At 49.5% G+C, this 16,313-nt stretch overlaps 1 protein-coding gene and 1 non-coding gene across 3 annotated transcripts in view; both read left to right on the forward strand.

Annotated features, from left to right (window-relative positions):
- ST8SIA2 (ST8 alpha-N-acetyl-neuraminide alpha-2,8-sialyltransferase 2) overlaps window positions 1-16,313 on the forward strand; it is a 63,594-nt gene that overhangs the window by 14,985 nt on the left and 32,296 nt on the right. The gene's annotated exons all lie outside the window — the stretch shown is intronic.
- LOC138382311 (small nucleolar RNA U109) lies at window positions 5,826-5,964 on the forward strand. The gene has a single exon (XR_011233396.1). It is a non-coding gene; the product is annotated as a small nucleolar RNA U109 (small nucleolar RNA).

The raw sequence follows: 16,313 nt of genomic DNA on the forward strand, positions 1-16,313 counted from the left end.
GAGATCTCTTTGGAGTCTGTGATAAGGTTCAGGAGATCTAAGAACCTCTTGAAATTATAGGCGTTTTTCTGGGCAGAGGATCCATACATTTCAAAGGATTCTCAAAGCTTACAAAGAGCTGCTGTGGGCAGTTGGGACCCTTGAAGTGCTTTGAGGGAGGTCTGTGCAGAAAATGTGTAAACTGTTCAGAGGGGGCAGGAGCTGGGAAGACCACCCAGACCATACCGCGGGGGTGGCGTTGAGTTTTAGGCTGGGGTGTTTTCAATGGAAATGGAGAGAGAGTTAGGGCGTGGTGGTTACAGGGAAGAAATGACGGCACTCCGGCCCTCTGGGGGGTCAGTGCTGCCTGGGAGGGCAGCCGAGCCCACTGCGGGTGCAGGAATCCAGAGGGGAGGCTGTGTTCTGGGATACTGTGGCAAGTTTGGTTTTAAACATGATTTTAAGAGGATGAGTCCATCTACGTGTGGAAATGCAGACATTGAAAAATCACTGACTCACCAATTATTGGAGCAAGTAGAGACGTTAAGAGGCCAGCATGCCCACCCACTTTTAATTTATAGGTACAACAGCTGAGGCCCCGAGATGGGAAACGACTTGTGCACAGTCACCTAGATGGTGGGCGACCAGGGACCCACCCACAAGAGAATAACATTTAGGAGCGAAGTCAGGAGACGGAGATCTGAAGCCATCCAGGGGGAGATGTACTTGAAGCTGTTGGTGCAAATAAAATCCCTGAAGTAGCAAAGACCCTAGAATTAAGTCTTGGTTTTTGCCCTGATTTAGAAGTTGGAAACAGACACCATGGCAACAAAGGCCTTGGAGTAGGGCGGTCAGAGAGATTAAGAGGGAACCAGGAGACCACAGCAGGGGCCAGAGGGGCGAGAGCTCCTGGCAGGAGGGTCCACACGGGGCCAGGTCCTCAGCTGGTCCCTGGAGATGCCCGAGAGATCTCTTTGATGGTGGGGTGAAGTAAGATCCCACAGAGAGGTCCCTGGTACCAGGGCAGTGAGAAGAGACGGGCCCTGCTGCAGGTTTGAAAAGGAAGCAGCAGCAGATCGGGTGGAGACAGGCAGGAGGAGAATATGGTACAAATGAAAGCGTGCATTTGCAACAGTAAGGTGAAGAAACGAGAGGGACAAGGAAAGGGGGAGAGGAGAAAATGGGACCAAGCAACAGGGTGGGGAGGGGAAGAGGAGGACAAAGGTGGGGCCATCTGCTGGGGTGAGGAGGGCCCAGAACCATCGTGGATTTTGAAGGTGGGAAGATTGGGATCCACTAACCCATCGGGCTCTTTCTCGCCTGCAGGGCCATGGCCCGTGCAGAACCTCCTCCCTGACATTCCTCCCACAGCCCTTTGCAAGGCTGGCTGCCCTTCATCCTGTAGGGGACTGACAATGCCGTGTCCTCTCCTGAGTAGTCACACAGTCTGCTGTTTTCTGTCACTGCTTCTCGTGTGATTTCTCCTCAGTGCCACCCAGTGCACAGGGAGGCGTTTCTAACTCTGTTCCTTTGCTGGGATGTTTGTGTGTGTGTTTCATGTCCCCAAATTTGGATCTGAAGCTCCTCCAAACTGGAGACAATCTGTCTCCATCTACACTGTGACCTCAGAGCCCAGCTCAGTGCCTGACGCATAGTAGGTGCTCAATTAAATACATGTGCATTGGAACAAAAAGAAAGAAAGGCAGGGGAACTGGACCATAACCTATTCTCTTCTCAGAAAAGTTTTAATCAGAAGAACAACAAAAATAAAGTAAAAACAGCATCTGCCAAGCTCTTTATATGTATTCGCTATTTCTTTCGCTCTTCACAGTTTACCTGTTTTAAGGAGTGAGGAATTGAATGCTCTATGTTTTGAATGCTCTACTAGTTAAGATGGAGCAGGGATCACACCAAAGCCCGTGTTTTGTTTTGTTTTTTTGTTTGTTTGTTTTTTACAGTATTGTATCAAAGAGACGTTTTTGTCAAGAGAACAGAGGCTGGATCCCATTTCTCCCCTGCTCCTTGCCAGGTGGTGGGTGATTTCTGTGCGCCCTCACCCCACACTTGCCCAAAGCATTGCCCCCTTCCACGTGTGCCCAGACAAAGCCCTTCCCGTGCCAGGTGATTTACAAGAGCATAAGATCAGTTCGGGAAAACAGGGCTAAATCTCCTGTCCACTCTCAGTCCACTGCGGTTACACGGAAAGGTCAGCAGGAAAGAATTCCCTTTGCCTTTGGATTATTCTAAACCCCAGAGAGCAGCAGACTGCCCCCCTCAGCCCCAGCCTTCTTTTCTGAAATCTGTAAGAAATTGACGGCAGGAGCTGTGGGGAGAGGGTGAGGCTCTGAGGCAGCCCTGGAGGTGAAGCCCTCAGAGACAACTTGAGCCACTGTCCCCAGGACACCAGCCAGGACCCTGGGGGCCAATAGGCCCAGCCTGCCCTGGGAGTCTGTGCCGATACTCAGGGCAGTGGGAAAAGCAAAGGGGCGGGGGACCTGCTAATTCCATGTTTGTACCTCTCCCCTGGGGGTGTTCAGAACAGGAACCAGCCTCCCAGCCCTGTGCACAGTCTGAACCTCCTGTCAGGATCTGGGGGACACAAAGCATAGGGCCAGACCCACCAAGAAGGAGAGCGTAGGATAAGGTCAGAGGGCACCACCCCAGGTCTCCGCACACACTACCCTCTCCCTGCCTTCTCTTCTTACCTCCCCCTCTTTGCTCAGGCTGGGTGGGGCTCTGGAGTCAGACTTGGCCCAGGTGCAGGGCCGCCCTGCCCTGCCCTCTGGTGTCTCTGTCAGTTTGCTCCTGGTTACACCCAGTCCCAGTTTTGACTCAGCTCAGGTTCTGACCGCCCTGGCCCCGCCCTCACTTTTGCATCTCCTTCTCAATTTGGAGACAATCTGCAGACAGAGCCGGGTTCGAATCCTGCCGCTAGCTATCTCCTCCCTGTCAATCTTTGGATATGATGCATAACATCTCTTAGTGAAACGGGAGGAATAAAAATGCCTGGCTCCCAGGGTTGGGTCGGGGAGGAGAGGAAGAAGTCCACAGCAAGGACTGCCACGTGGCCAGGGCCCAGGCAGGATTCACTGTGGTGGTCACTACTCTTCTTAACACCGTCCATCCAAGCAAGGTTCTTCCCAAGTCCCCATTCAGACACCTGATTGCAGCATCAACCTGGCACAGCCCTGGGGGCCACCATCCTCCCTGTGCCCCGCCCCTCCCCAACCTGCCACCAGCTACAGTGACATTGGTTGGATGCCGTCATTTTCCAAGCCCTAAATCAACATGACTGGAGTTCGTTGCTTCCACTCTGACCACCGTCTCGGGGCTTTCCCCAAGGCAGTCAGGAAGCGGCTCATGAAGAAGCCCTCCCCCATCCCCCTCTGCTCCCCAGAGACTTGGGCGCCTACAGAACACAGGTGGGTGGGGGGTGGAGGCCACGCTGACACCTGAAGACACCTGAGGCTGAGTAGCCTTCCAGAGCCCAGGCTGGCTTCCTCGTGCTGGTCTATCAGGTGGTCCATCAGCAAGCTTTCCGTCAAGAAAGCAGCCTCATCCAGTGTCTTAGGAAGCTCGGAGCTCTTCTTTCCCACCACTTTTATTTTCTGAACGTTACTTGGGGGGAAAAGGACTGTGCCCTGGGTGTTCCTCCCTCTGCCTCTGCTTGATTTTATCAATAAGCATCTGTCAGTGGTCACTGAGAAGAAGCAAGAAACTAGCACCCCCTGCCATATCCTTATGTCCTCAGGCATAAGAGGCTTTGAGTTGGGGAAGTTGTGAAGAAGGTAACATGAGCTGAATTTTGCAACTGGGTAGGAGGACGAGTCTAGGAGTCTGAAACCCAAATGCCTTAAGGATCCAGGCAGGCCACCTGGAGCAGCTCAGTGTAAGACAGTAGGGAGAGGTGTGGACTGTGGAAAAATGTAGCATATAGCCCCCCACATACACACAACCAGAAGACACTGCTGCTTCTCAACTCCAGCAATTACTGTGGCTCCATAGTGCCCGATCTTCTGACTGTTCAAAAAGAGCAGGAAATTAGAGTATTTTATGATGACTAGTCTCTTGAGTTTTAACTATCGGCCTCTGATTTTAAGAAGGTTTAACATTAGGCAAGCCCCCAGATACATTTTAAGGCCCAATATGACCTGGGGCTGGCAGTTTATAAACTAAATTCAGCAAATGAAAAACAGAATAAGGGATTCCTGAGAGAGACCACTATATTCAAAGTTACAACTTTGTGAACTGACTACTCACACATTCCAGAAACTGTCCCTTGCTCTGTAGAGTTAGAAGGCGGATGTGTGGAAAAGTGGAAGTTGTCATCAGAGGGGCAGCTCAGAAAGGGTCTTCTGCGCTGCGCTAAGGAATCTGAACTTAATTCTTTCCCGGAGCATTCGAAATCTCAAGGCAGGAGACACGTTGCTCTCTGCATTTCAGAAAGCTGGGTCCCACCTGGGAGGGGCAGGCAGAGAAGCGGTCTCTGCACATAGGGAGATAAGGCGGAGGCCACGGCAGTGATCCCGGGTGCAGGGATGCGGGTGCCCGCACCTGCCTTGCTCAGGTGAGTGAGCTCAAATCCAAGGGCTGGAGACCCTTGAAGGGGGCACATGGTAGGGGGCAGTGGGGAACGTAGACACCGCCCTGATCCTGGATGCACTTGGTGCGGCTGCCACCCCCTGCGAGGACACTGGGACAGAGCAGGGAGGGAGGAGCGTGTGCAGACACCCAGGATGTGCTGTGACCTGGAGCCAGGAGTGAGGCGCCAGAGGCAGATCAGGACGTCACCAGCATATAGATGGGCAGAAGTCAGGTGCTAAGTGGCCCGTGCTAAGGGTGCACTCTCAGCAACCTCAACATCCAGGGGAGGAGAGAATCCTGGAGGAAGAGTTGCCACAAGGAGGAGGAGGAGGGAGTCTGTGCCCTGAGGGATCCTCCAGGGTGGTGCTCAGTGCACTGGCAGAGCAGAGAGAACCTGTGGTCGCACACGCTCAGGCAGGGCACCCGCCACGCTGTGAGGGTCTCCACCCAAGGGTTCCATCGGAGTTCAGTCCTGCACACCCCGTGGGCCTTGGGGACGCCACCTGACTTTCAGATGTGCCTCTTGTGCTGAAGAAAAGAAAATGCACAAGTCCGACCTCCCGCAGACCTCCCCTCCGGACAGACACCGTCCGTGAACACAGCAACAGCACCCTGCTAGCTCACTCCGTTTTCCTTCCTCCACTGCTTATTTCTCCCTAATGGCCTGCACTGTTGAAAAGCAATTTCCCCGAGGACAGCTGTTCCAAGGGGACTTGTCAGACTCCACACGCGGCAACTGGATGTTCTGTTCTGAAAGGCCGTAGCCACCACCTTCAGCAGTACTGCAACCTGCATTCACGGCTGTCCAGTGCTTGTCGTTTTAATCCTACAACAGGACCCTGATTTACAGAGAAGGACATCAAGACCTGGTGAGGACTAGGGCTGCAAAACTAAAACCCATCGGGAATGAGAACTCCAGTCCCCTCCCCGGTGGTCCCATCCATGCTCCTTCCACCTGACACTGAGGCTTCCTGAGTGGTGACCGTCACAGCCGCTGGAGCAGAGGGAGTGGCCATTTCCCTGGGACCAGGCAGAGTGGGGAAGGGGACATATCAAACACCCAGAAGAAAAGTGACACTTCAAAGTCCTTCCCAACCTGAGTGCCCTCCAGGAATATTCTCATGAAAAGGCGGCAGCTGACGTTCACAGGCTGCTGCCTCTGAATGCCGGCCAGTCAAGACGGGGACAAAAGAGAGGGAAGAAAGCCAAGTTGGAGGCAGAGGTCTTTCAAGTCCCCTCGAGGCAGGTTCAAGAGCAAAGCGTGGCATGCCAGACTGGCGTGCTGCTTCTCTTTAAAGAGCGTGGATTTATCTATACCATGTGACATGAATGAAATGAGAAGTTTCCGGGGCTGCCAACCTCTTGGTTAAGGTTTGCTGGTAGTATATTTCTGCGACAATAAAAAGGGAAAAATGACAGCCGAGGTTAACAATGGGTCTGCAGCGTGAGACCCAGTGACGGTCAGTAATGGACACTAAATAACTGGACAATGCAGGATTGAATGACTTTTCATATAAAACCGTTCCTAAGCGTGGCTGTTAACGGCTGGGTCACACTTTATCTTTATTGGTGTGGTGCGAGTGGAGAGCCTAACTGGAACGTTTTCCCAATTAGCTAACCAAGTGTCTCACAACTATTTGTTGAGTGACCTTTGCTTCCTTTTAATGCTCTGGCGCCTCCTCGACTGTGTCTTAGATACTTTTGAGCAGGAGGTGAGGGGCGGGGTACAGGGGACAGCCTTCTGCAAGGTTTGGCCGCACATAGACCACCAGCAAGTCCCTGCTCTGCTGGCTTATGTGTTCGGTGACCCTGGGCAAATAGCTTAACCTTTTTGAGCCCGGGTGTCCTATTGCTAAAACCAAGTAAGAAATAAGAAATTTTATGTGTCTCTGGTACAGTGTGTGGCGCAGGGTGGGGGCTCGAGAGAATAAAGTTGTTAATATTTTTAATTGGTGTCTGGGAATCTGCATCTCCTTCTAGGGAAGTGTGTTGTTAACCTGCCTGGCTGGGACAAGAATCGTCACCTGGGATGGTGGAGGCATCGCTCCTAGGTAGAGTGAACTCTGGTGGGAAGAGAGAAGCTGTTTAGTTTGAAATATATATATGTATTCAACAATGCTTTTGTGTGGAAATTTTATAAAACTATCATTTTATAAGAAAAACTGTAGACAGTAATGCTGAACGAAATCCTATTGGGTGTGAATATAGAGAAATATCGAGAGTTTTAATTGGGGCACCTCTGCCAGGGGAACAGTAAGATCAAGGAAGGATTTTATGTCACTGTAAATGGAAGTGTTGCAAGGAGATGATTTAAAATAATGGATTTCCTGAGCCAGAAGGAATCGTAAAGATGCCCTGAGGACTCTAACCCAGCCCATCACTCGGGGCCATTTGTCATGTGTCCTCCCAGCAGCAGGTTTCCTGCAGAGGGCACCCACAGGGACACTTGCCTCCCGCTCCCAGGGAGGAGGTCTGTCCGGGGCCACCCGCAAGCCAGGCAGAAGCTGGGACCAGACCCAGGCAGCCCCGGATTCACCTACCCAGGAAGGAGGAAGTGTCTGCCGTTGTCAAACACTGATGGAGTCCGAGTAAAAGGGGGACTGAGAAATGCCATTGCAAGGTGACACAAGAGTGCTTTTGATAGAGTGATGGGGACACAAACCAGATTGGAGTGGAAGGAGCACGGGATGGCGTGAAGAAGGAGAGACCACCAGTGTAGACAAATGAGAAAAAGTTTGCAGAGTGCTGGCGAGAGAGAAACAGCTGAGGGGACTATGGAATAAAGGTAGGGTTGTGTATTTAGGGCAAGAACAGCAAACCTATATTTCAGTGCTACTGGGGGGAGCCAGCAGTGTGGCCTAGTAGTTGGGAGCTGGGCTGTGTAGCCAGCCTGCTGGGTTCAAATCTTGCTGTCCCACCTGGGTAGAGTTATGTGGCCCAGGCAGGTTTCTCACCTTCTCTGTACCTCTGTTTCTTCTTACTTAGAAAGGGGTAATCATTCCTGCTTCGCAGGGCTGCTGTGAGGCTTAAGGAAACTAATATATAATTTGTGGAACGGAGCCCAGCATGCACCAGGTCTGAGAAAAATACCAGAATTATCACACAGCCAAAGGAAGCTGTTGCAGATGTGGCAGAGAGAAGACATGGTGGATAGGAGAGTCTCGAAGGCCAGGAGGGACGCAACTCGGAACACAGGTGGAGGCAGGAGGCTTGGATAAGAGGACAGCTGGCTCTTCTCTTGCCACAAGAGGAAAGCCCGAGTCTTTCTATTTGCAAGTATTTTTTTGACCCCCCGTGCTGTCCGGGCACCTTGCCCAGCACGGGGGGTGCAGCAGCCAGCAAGACAGACACACACTTCCACCATGGAGCTTACATCCTAGCGGCAGAGTCACACGGGCATTTACTAGATGAGTACGGGGATAAAAAGATGGCAGGAGATGACAGTCCAGAGGTGGGGGCTGGGGAGGGACACAGTGGGGCAGGGTGGGGAGGCGAGAGGAGACAGTCAGGAAAGGCCTCACTATGAAGGTGACATTTGTGCAAAGATTTGAAGGAGGGGAAGTGAGACAAGTGTTGCAGGGAAAGGGAAGAGCCAGCACGGAGGCCCTGGGCCCAGAGCCTGCCTGGCGGGTGTGGGTAGGGGGGCGCTGGGAGTGGCAGTGGGAGTGGGGCTGGGTTTCCCCTTCCTCCCCAAGCCATGCGTCCGGGAGGCCGCATCCTCTTCTCTACCGAGGACGGGCACCTTCAGCCCTTCTGACCCATTCGTTCAGCAGTCCTCTCCAGAGCACACTGGCTGTGCAGGAAATACGCCCCCCGTGGCCATACGGAGATGAGCAGGACCCTGGACCCCGGCCTGGTGCGGCCTGGGGGGCAGTGCTGAAGCCAAGTGCGTGGAGGCCCAGGCAGCGGAGTGGGGGGAGCACCTGTTCCGAGAGGCCCAGGCTCATCGTACTGCAGGGGCTGCAGAATGGGACGAGTGACTCAGAAAAGCTCCGTGGCCACGAACACTGTATGCAAGATGTCCTCTCTGTCCAGAGCTTTTCACCAGGTCCAGCTCAACCAGCAGCGCAAACACGTATCACCCTTGGGTTTTAACTGCTTCCGTTTCTGGGGTTTTGAGTGGTAGGGATTTCGGAAGGCAGCATTGTCTTAGAAGTGTGTATTCTGAAGTCTGTCTCCTTTACCAGATGGGTGTAGGTTAGAGGACAAATCCCGCATGAGCTGGTAGTCCCAAGTCCATGAATCCTCTCTGGTCAGTGCCTCTGTGCACTCCGAAAGTGTTCTGATTTGGATGATAAATTATATCACCCCGGTTAGAGGTGACCCGCAGTTTCGTGGTGAGAAAGAGGAAGGATCAGGAATTGGCATGGCGGGAAACGCTTGGCATCTGAGTGACTTGTTTACTTGCATTTTGATGTGCAGATGCCTCTAAGAACTTTCATGTAAAGACTAGGGAAATTGGCTGGAACACAATCAAAGCCCCAAGTCCTCAGGGATGTTTTCTGAAGTTGAGCAAAAGAGAGAGCCAAGAGTGAGCTGGTACCTTTTTGTACACTGATGAAAGCTGATTAACAAGCAAAAGTTTGCTGAAATCAAAGCAAATGGATAAATCAAATCATGCTAATATTTAAGTGAAAGCAGAAGGGATGGCAGGAAAAGAGCCGAGCAGTGGATGAGGAGCACTCAGGGGCACGAAAAGAGAGACGCCCATGTGCTCGCTGCGTTAATGCCCCTGTTGGCCCTGGCAGCGCCCTTGGAGGCCCAGGGCCAGGAAGCCCATCTGCCGTGGAAACACCACTGTCAAGGTTGAAACCTACATGGGTCTTCAGAGCTGCTGTGCCCAGTGGTGTCTCAGTATCCATGAGGTTCGAGAGCTTCTGTACAAGACTAAGACTTGCAATACGGAAGAAGTGGCTGCAGGGCTGTTGAGCACATCAGTAAAGCCTGATGAGCCAGACACTGCGAGTGTGGAACCAGAGGAGAGCACCAGGCTGGCAGTGGGTATGCATTGAAATCTAACCGAGAATAAGTCTAAATTTTGTGCAAACAGCCAGAAGTTCCGCTTGCTGCCTGCAAAGCTGAAGCTGCTGCAAGGGGGACCCCTGTACTGTCACACTGGGTCCCATCTGGCAACCCAACAGTCACTGGCCACGTCCAGCTGTCAGCGTGACCCATGGCAGTTCTCACACTGATCCCGAGCGGGCAGCGCAGGCATTCATGGTCCTCCCTGTTGGAGCTGTGACTTCAGGAAAGCCCTGCTCAACTACAAGGATGTCATCGGAGAGAAATACAGCCCAGAGGCCTTCTAGGTGGAGGATGAGGGGCGTTTTGCGCCTCACATCTTAGAGCAGGGATCAGCAAAGTAGGGCTCACAGGACAAATTCAGCCAGCTCCTGTTACACATGGCCCTCACGCCAAGAATGTAAAAAAAACAAACAAACAAAAAAAAAAAAAACACACCACACACACACAAAGAATAACCTTCATATTGAGTGATTTACAATATGCCTTTCAAAATCTTTGCATTCATTAGCTCAGGTAACCTTTAGAACAACCCTGTGAAGTAGATACTGTTACTCATTCTGTAGATGAGGAAACAAATGGAAGCTCTAGATAGGCTAAGTCATAGTCAAAGATCATACGGCTAACAATTGGTTCAGCTAGAATTCAGACCCAGGGAGTCTTGGTTCAGCACTTGTTCTCTCAACCTGCTTCCCCATATGAAAGTTCCCCTGCCCTATAAGGGCAGAGCATACGTTCCCAAAGGAAGATTCAGATAATGCATTCTGGTGCCTTCTCGAGAGGGAAGGTAACAGTGTGTCAGAGAAGCAAGGAAGGCTTTGTACAAGAACGAGGCTGCCTTTCCAGCATGATGACGGGAACACTAACTTTGAACTCCAATTAACCAAAATTGTATGCCCCCCAAAGAATTGCATTCTTCTCATAGTAGGCCTAATGAAATTTTTTGAGTACAAAAAAATTGTTCTCATTACCACATTTTTTATTTTGTCCATGGAAATTTGTTGTCTCTTACTACCTAAGTACCTGCATACTATCTTCAGTTTTTTTTCTTGGCCCATAAAGCCTGAAATATTTGATGTCTGGCCCTTTCAAAGAAAAATTTGCTGACTCCTAAAGAATACAGAACCTTGGAGTTTCTATGAAATCCGATTAGAAAGTCTGGCTACACTTACAAAGTAGTGGACAGCATGTACACCATAGCCTCTAGTTCTTAACAGTGTGGGAAGTATGGCCTTGAACTCAGGTCTCCTGATGACCTCAACAGCTACATCACTCCTGACCAGCTGGTGGGCAGGTACAAGTCCTTCAGGGACTTGTCTACTGAAGGTGCCTTAGACCAGGATGACTGGGAAGCTTTGAAGAAGCTCTCTGCTCATGTAGGTCATATCCCAGAGGTAGGAGATCACCTCACTGTGCCCAACCTGAAATGAATTGCCAAGACTACAGATGAGGACTCATGCAACTGCCTCCCACTCAAAGTGAATAAGAGAGACCCCATGATGGAGCCTCATCAGAAGGGCAAACTGGCCCAGGCCAAAGGGTAGGGCGCCATGTTTCCCACTGTGCTGGGGCAATATAGCTTCTGAAAATACTTTCATTGCCAACCTCGTGGTGAGGATCTGCACTGGATGGACCAAGGCTGGGGCTCCTCCTCCTCAGAAGGAGAACATGGGCAGCAAAGCTTAACTTGGTGGTAACAGATTCCGAAAGCTCCTAGCCAAGTGAGCTCTGGGCAGGTGAGCACCTGAGCCACTCAAGCAGGTCAGCTGATGGACCCTCTGCTGCTGTTCTAAGCACAGGTGCTCAGGGCTCCAGACTCTGACACTTTGGAGGGGCCTGTTGTTGCCCCTTCTCTGCGATGTTCTGCCTCCTTAGCACTGCCGCGTCAGATGCCAGGCTTGCGATACGTGCTAAAACGTGGATGAGCCTTGAAAACATTCTACCAAGTGAAAGAAGCCAGATGCCAACAGACAAATATTGTATGATTCTACTTATGTAAAATATCTGGAATAGGCAAATTCATAACGATAGAAGTGGAATAGCAGTTACAAGAGGAAGATGTGAAGGAGGGCGTTTTTTTTCATAATGGGTACAGAGTTTCTGTTCGGGTGATGGAAAAGAGAGAGATGGATGGTGATGATGGCTGTACAACATTGTGAATGTATTTAACACTATTGAACTATGCACTTTAAAATGGTTGAGATGGTGTCTTAGTTCATTTTATGCTGCTGTAACAGAATACCACAGGCTGGGTAATTTATAAAGAACAAATTTATTTCTCACAGTTCTGGAGGCTGAGAAGTTCAAGATCAAGGTGCTGGCAGGGTAGCGCCTAGTCTCCTTGTTCCCAAGATGGAACCTTCAACACTGTGTCCTCCAGAGGGGAGGAATACTGTGTCCTCATATGGCAATGAGCCCACTCCCGAAAGTCCTTTTAATAGTTAATCCATTAATCCACTAATCCATTCTTGAGGGCAGAGCCCTTAGACCTAAACTCCTCTCATTAGATCCCACCTGCCAACACTGTTGCATTGAGGATTGTTGCCAATACGTACGTGAATTTTGAGGGAGGGGATACACCCAAGCATAGTAGTTGGTAAATTTCATGTTATGTGTATTTTACCAGAATAAAAAAAAAAAAAATTGAGGGGAAAATAACCTCTTAAAACAAAAAACCCTGACCACACTGTTGGAAGCCCTAGCTCTCTTCATGTGAGTGACCCAAAATCATCCTTTTCCTCACTTTTCTCCCAACCATGTGTCCACGGAGCCATATACTTACAGTGTGTCCCTGGGGTGTCAGCAGCCCGAAACCCCAGTGGTTGTAAGGTGCACATTGAAAAAAAGCATCCAGTATCCTCCCAAAAATGTAAAGGAAGAACCATCTGCAAATTCATTCATTGTGCTTTAGTTTAATCTTCTATTCTCAAAACTAATCAACTGTTTAAGTTGGGTGCAGACCCTTAATTAAAGTTGACAGCTCCTGGAAGTTCATTCTGATCCTGCCTCTCCGTGAGAGACTGCGAATGTGGGAAGTTGTAACACAGCCGGGAGATCACAACACACTGGCCTTTGCCTTACCTATAAGCAACTGGGCTTGGCATATATATCAAAACATCACACTGCACCCCATGATAGGTACAATTACAAATTGCCAGTTAGAAATAATTAAAAAACAAAATACAAATAAACAATTGGGCTTGGATGACGAGGCTAAACAGAAATGCAGTTTTCAAGTTTGCTCCTTTCTTTTCACTAAAGTAGATTCAACTGTGCATAGTGTGGGCTTTTTAATGTTTTTATTTTTTTTTAGAGACAGGGCTGTCACCCACACTGGAGTGCAGTGGCAAGATCACAGCTCACTGTAAGCTCGAACTCCTAGTGTCATAGGATTCTTCCCACCTCAGCCTCCTGAGTAGCTGGGACACAGGTGCCTGCCACCACACCTGGCTAATTTGAGACAGGGGCTCACTATGTTGCCCAGACTGGCCTCAAACTCCCGGCCTCAAGTGATCCTCCTGCCTCAATCCCCCAAAAGGATTACACGTGCGAGCCACCATGTATGGCCTGATTTTGTTTCATTAACATACTGTCTTTACTTATTGTCTCAGTTTACCGTATACACTCTACTAGGACAGAATATCGTGTCCGTGGTGGGAAAAAAACTGACATTCTAAAAGGTAGACTTTTAAAGTCATCGACCTCTATTTTCACGCTGGCTGAGAATACTGCAGCAGGGTCAAATGGACAGCTGTTACTACTAATGTTATACTTTGCTTTGTAGAGCTCTTCACAGTGTGCAAAGTGCATTCCCACGTATTTTCTCATTTGGGTGTTCTAACCATCGACATTTATGTAATTTCGGCTCTTCCGTGAATTCTTTAGCAAATGTTTCTCACCTGATCATCTTCCTTAATCACTCAACCAAGCAGGTATCCACATCCCCCATCACAAGGGATGTAAGCTTATTTTAATGACATTTGAGGCAAAACCTAATTGGGAAAAAAAAAAAAATCCCTTGTCAATTCACATGATTTATTCTAGAGCCAAACATCTGCAGCCTGAGTTTCTCTGAATGATGGTCTGCTCCTCCTGTGGACAACAGACAGGCGGAGTGGCATGTGGTACAGGCGTAAATGTAGGCAGGAACACCGCACATAAGCTGCAGGGAAGACTTAGAAGAAAAGTCCCACTTATGAGCAAAGTTCAATTCGATTCACTGAGCCCCAGGTGGGCAAGGCACTATGCAAGGCTGAGAAAGTGAACAAGACAAGGTTCAGCCCTGTTTTAAGATAGGCTGGTCTGTTAAGGCCAACAGATCAGGAGACGACAGCCACTGAAAAGACAGTTTGTTACACTTGCGTGGTGGGGACCACACGAGAAAGTGCTGGGGTCGGTCAGGAGGCAGGAGGGAGGGGGAAACTGTGGCAGAGCCTTTCTTGTGGTTTGCAGGGGAAGGAGCAGGCAAGGCAGGTGAGCGGGCTTAGAATTTGCTAGTTGGAATAATTCCGGCAGGCTCCGGGGTGCAGGAGCTGTCCCTAGTTGCCTGGTTCCTGGCGCGGGGTAATTAGTGCCAGCAACTGTTGGCCCTGGGTGTGGCAGCCCAGTAGAGGAGGTGGTGGGGTGTGGGCTCTGGATTGGGTGGTTTGCATGTGACAGCACATTCCCAGGACAGTTGTTTGCTGTCTCTGGGAACTGGCTAACCCCAGGAGGGGCAGTCCCTCCAGGGTCAGCAAAGCCCCAGATGTCAAAGCATCAGAACGCAGAAAATAAAAGGCATGGCTAATGCACACCCTCAAGGGCTTACACTCCAGTGTGGGGAGCAGCCGAGGAAGCTGAACCTGGGACACAAACGCCAGGCCCCGGGCTCTTCAACTCTAAGAGGAGGAGTTCAGGTTGTGTAAATGACAAGATTTCCTAAAGCCTCCCAGCTGTGATTCTGTGAAGTAATTAAATATGAGAAAAAGGTGACAAATGCTGTAACAGAATTGAGTGCTCTGGGAAAAGAAGGAGAAGGCGGCTGAGAACTGAAAATCGGGATGGTTTACAGGGGAGACCCAGATGTCAGGCCGGGGGGACAGCATGGAAAGGCACTGGGGACAGCTGGCTGGCTGGCGGGGGCGGGGGATCCATCCTCTGGAGGGCACGAGGCAGAAAGCGAGAGTTTGAGCAGAGGTTCTGGGCTGCAGGCAACTTTGCCCCCTTGCCCCAGGGAACATTTGGCGATGTCTGGAACCACTTTTGGTTGTCACAGCTGAGGGGGTGCCGGAGGAGGGCTGGTACCCAGTGAGTATAAGTCAGAGATGCTGCCTGTCATCCTACAGCACACAGTATCTGCCCCACTCCTGACCCTGCCAGCAAAGAAATCTGCCAACCAAAACAACAACAGCGCCAAGGCTGGGAATCCCGGAGTTAGCGGGAGGGTTGGTATGAAAAGCGCATGGATTTGTAGTATCCCGAGATGCAGGAAAGGAGAAAGCCTGGGAGCCCGCTGTTGTATGGCTTTGGGTCTCCTCCGAGTCTGGCTATCGGGGTCTGGGGTTGGAGAGGGAAGAGGTTAGGCGAGGAGCACAAAGTTCCGGACGGAATGAGTAAGTTGTGGAGGTGTGTTGTACAGCGTGGTGGACTGTATGTAGTAATACCGTATTGTATGCTTGAAAATTGCTAAGTGTATACCTTATATGTTCTCACCACAAAAAAATGGTAAGTATGTGAGGTGATGAATATATTAAACAGCTTGATTTCATCATTTCACAATATGTGTGTGTATATTAATATATATCAAAACATGAGGTTGTACATCATAAACATACACAATTTCCATTTGTTAATTATACCTTAATAAAGCTGGTGGGGCACTGGGGACTCAGCAAAAATGAAAAGATTAATGCTTCTACTGCCTCCTAAGCTGTATTCCACGAGGGTGGGGACTATATATGTTTAGCTTTAGCCAAAGCCCAAAATATAACATTACTCAATAAATTTTTGTTGAATGAGAAAGAAATTAAACGAGATGTATTGCTGTCCTCATCCAGAGCCTTCTCAGATTTCATGAAAGAACCTGGGTCCCTTGAGGTTTGCTCTTTGTTATCAGCAGAGTGTGGGGTTTTTATGAAGTCAAATCTGTCTACATTTTCTCTTAAGGTTTCTTCTTATCCTTTTGAATTTAAAAGGTCCTTCCCATACACTCCCCAGCCTTCATCTAAGATTTGATAAGCACTCTCTCCCCCATCTTCTTCCCGGTTTCTTATAATGCGCCTTCTTTAAATATTTAGCTGCTTAATTCGGTCCTTCCCAGAGGGGGGCACAAGTGCTCCTGTCACTCCTCGTGGTAATGGAAGATGATTTTAGCAACTCCATTGATGAATATTTTTGCATTAATGGTTGTGTGGGGTTTTTGTAAATGAGTATGTAATCATGATATCGAGCCTGTATTTCACAGATGGTATTGCTTACGATAAGTTTTTAAAGATGAGTCCATTTTAAAATGTAAATGGATGATAGAGTGTGGGGGTGATAAGTGTGGCAAACTGGTGATAGAAATATGAGGGCTACTGAACTTTGGGAAACACTGGTTAAATCCATTTGAAATTTATTTTGCTGCCTAAAGTAGGGTAACACTCAACGTTTTTCTCCCAACTCACCCACAGGTTGTTAACCAACTACTCCAAACCATTTACTGAATTTCTTTGATAATGATTTTTGAAATCATATTAATTCTTATATGT

The sequence above is a fragment of the Eulemur rufifrons genome, chromosome 3, assembly GCF_041146395.1.
Source record: "Eulemur rufifrons isolate Redbay chromosome 3, OSU_ERuf_1, whole genome shotgun sequence".
NCBI lineage: Eukaryota > Metazoa > Chordata > Mammalia > Primates > Lemuridae > Eulemur > Eulemur rufifrons.